The 2,757-nt window shown below is 42.8% G+C and overlaps 1 non-coding gene across 1 annotated transcript; it reads left to right on the forward strand.

Annotated features, from left to right (window-relative positions):
• Nucleotides 1-259: 259 nt before the first annotated feature.
• LOC111725250 lies at nucleotides 260-392 on the forward strand. The gene has a single exon (XR_002773358.1). It is a non-coding gene; the product is annotated as a small nucleolar RNA SNORA70 (small nucleolar RNA).
• The last annotated feature ends 2,365 nt before the right edge of the window (nucleotides 393-2,757 follow it).

The raw sequence follows: 2,757 nt of genomic DNA on the forward strand, positions 1-2,757 counted from the left end.
TCCAGATTTCAGACACCCTTAAGATCAAGCTCAAAACCTACCTCTATGAAAAGGCTTCCCTGAGGGCATCAGCCTGGATGGATTTTTTCTCTTGTGAGCTTATAGCTTATTTACATCCCAGAGACCCCTGTCTCTGTTACATATAATTCTTTATCACTGTTGCTTCACCAATGTCCCTTTTGTGTTTTCAACCACATTGGAAACTCCCTGTGGGACCATGTTTTAACTACTTCCTAGTATAGTGCTGGGCTTATAGTAGGTGCTTATTAAATAGGACTGTGAGACTTTCCTCATGGGGGCCTCCTGTGCAACAGCTGCCGACAGTAGCCTCCTTGGTAGTGTATGCAGCCTGTTGCTTGTATGAGTTGCTCTAAGGGACCTTGGAGACAGTCCTTTCTGATACCTGTTCATGTGTTAGACCTTGTGCTGTCCCCAATCTAGGCTACAGATAGGTATATGCGGTACCTTTGGAAAGCCCCAGGGCACTGTGGCCAGGGTTCACATGGTTCACATCAACCAAGTCATCATGATAATCTGCACCAAACTACAGAACATGGAGCATGTGATTAAAGCCCTTTGCAAGGCCAAGTTCAAGTTCCCTGGCCACCAGAAGATTCACATCTCCAAGAACGGCTTTACCAAGTTTAATGAAGATGAATTTGAAGACATGGTGGCTAAGAAGCAGCTCATCCCACATGGCTGTGGGGTCAAATACATCCCTAATTGTGGCCCCTAGACAAGTGGCAGGCCCTGCACCCATGAGGACGTACACTGTGCTGCCTATCATTTGCAATTATCAATAATAAATCCTACTTCCTGTCCAAAAGAAAAAGAAAAATAGCACTTGGGTAGGGCATTGGCCACATACACCTGAGGCTGGCATGTTTGAACCCAGCCTAAGTCAGCTAAACAACAATGACAACTGCAACAAAAAATAGCCAGGTGTTGTGGCAGGCACTGTAGTCCCAGCTACTGGGGGGCTCAGGCAAAAGAATCAGTTAAGCCCAAGAGTTGGAGGTTGCTGTGAGCTGTGACGCCACAGCACTCTACTGAGGGTGATATAAGGAGACTTTGTTTCAAAAAAAAAAAAAATATATTACTGTGAGAGCTGTAGCTGCTGATTTTCCTGATGTGATTGTCTGACATTATAAGTTGGATAACATTAGTTCAAGCTAGTTTCGGCCTGTGTTTGAGAATTTCCCTCCATATTTGGCTTCCCACCATAGTTTTTCTTTTAAGTAAGTAAAAAAGGATCCAAAGCTATACCCAAGGTTATTAAAGTTCATAAATTTAGATAATAAATATGAATTGTGAGCTAAAGTATAAATTTATACTGGTCAGCAGGTGTCAGCCACAATATCATGATTTATTAAACTGGACTCTCCAAGTAAAATGAAGCGGTTGATTCAGTACAGTAGCAACTAAACCCCATCTTTTCTGCTTGGGTCTCAGGAGGAAAAAAGCATGTCTTCATCTCCATTTGACTTGATATGACAGCTAATGGTTGATGACCCTTGGTGGCAGACAGATGGGGACCAGGAGGCTGTGTCTGATTCCCGACTTTGGACTGCAGCTCCTTAGGACTAAAGAGGAGGTCCCGCTGCCCTGTGCTGGATGACAACAGCATCACCATCATCACAGCTGGTGGGACTGTGCACAGTGCTCAGATAACGTGCACTAGGTCTCATTACAATGGGTGATACCTAACACATTGTAAGTACTCAATAAATATTAACTATCATAAAAAAAGGATGGGTTTGGTTTACCTGTAGTAAAATTTACCTGAGAGAAATAGCAAGGCCTGCCATGGTTTTAGAAAATTCCTACTGAAGCTGGCAAAACTACTGTCACTCTGGAGTAGCCATTCTCAACCTGTGGGTCGTGACCCCTTTGGAGGTGGAACGACCCTTTCACAGGAGTCGCCTAAATACATCCTGCATATCAGATATTTACATTACAATTCATAACAGTAGCAACATTACAGTTATGAAGTAGCAACAAAAATAATTTTATGGTTGGGAGTCACTGCAACATGAGGAACTGTATTAAAGGGTCACGGCATTAGAAAGGTTGAGAACCACTGCTCTGGAGTCTTTGTACGTGGCCTTCACATTTTCAGTAGAGATGTCCGTATAGGACAAGTAGGACTTTGGCTGTGTGAGGACTTTGAAATGACAGGTCAGTGTATTCATTTTCCCAAAGTACTTTAGTTTGGCAATTCCTCTGTCACTAAAAGAAGATTAACACTTACATGATAAGAAAGTTAGATCAACAAAGACCTGCGATCCAGGAGATAGGATCAGATAGAAAGTCACTTAAAGGGGCTGGACATATCGCAAGGCTGACTTCCAACAGAAGGCTTGCTGATGACTCAGTTTATCTGTAAAAGACAAATCAAGCAGAAGCTAATAGTGAAAGAAATGGATTAATAGTGTTAAAGATGAGATAGGAAGGGAAGGCATTGAAGGGAGAGATTGTCATGGTCACTAAGAATGAGAAAGACCCCAGCCTGAATAATCACACCCCGTCATTGGTTGATGTGCTGCTGATGGGAAAAGATTCAAAAGAAAAAGAACGAAGAAGTCAAAGGAAAGACAAGTCTCCATCTTTCTGGCTTTCGATCGTTCCTTGGCCAAATGTGGGAGTTGAACTAGATGACCTCTGTGACTTCTTCCAGAGTTGCCATAGAATTTGCAAAATTCCAGCACAGAAGAAAAATCCAGGGCTGGAGTTGTTATAAATGCACATGCACAGAGC

The sequence above is a fragment of the Otolemur garnettii genome, unplaced genomic scaffold, assembly GCF_000181295.1.
Source record: "Otolemur garnettii isolate 467f Iridium unplaced genomic scaffold, OtoGar3 scaffold00034, whole genome shotgun sequence".
NCBI lineage: Eukaryota > Metazoa > Chordata > Mammalia > Primates > Galagidae > Otolemur > Otolemur garnettii.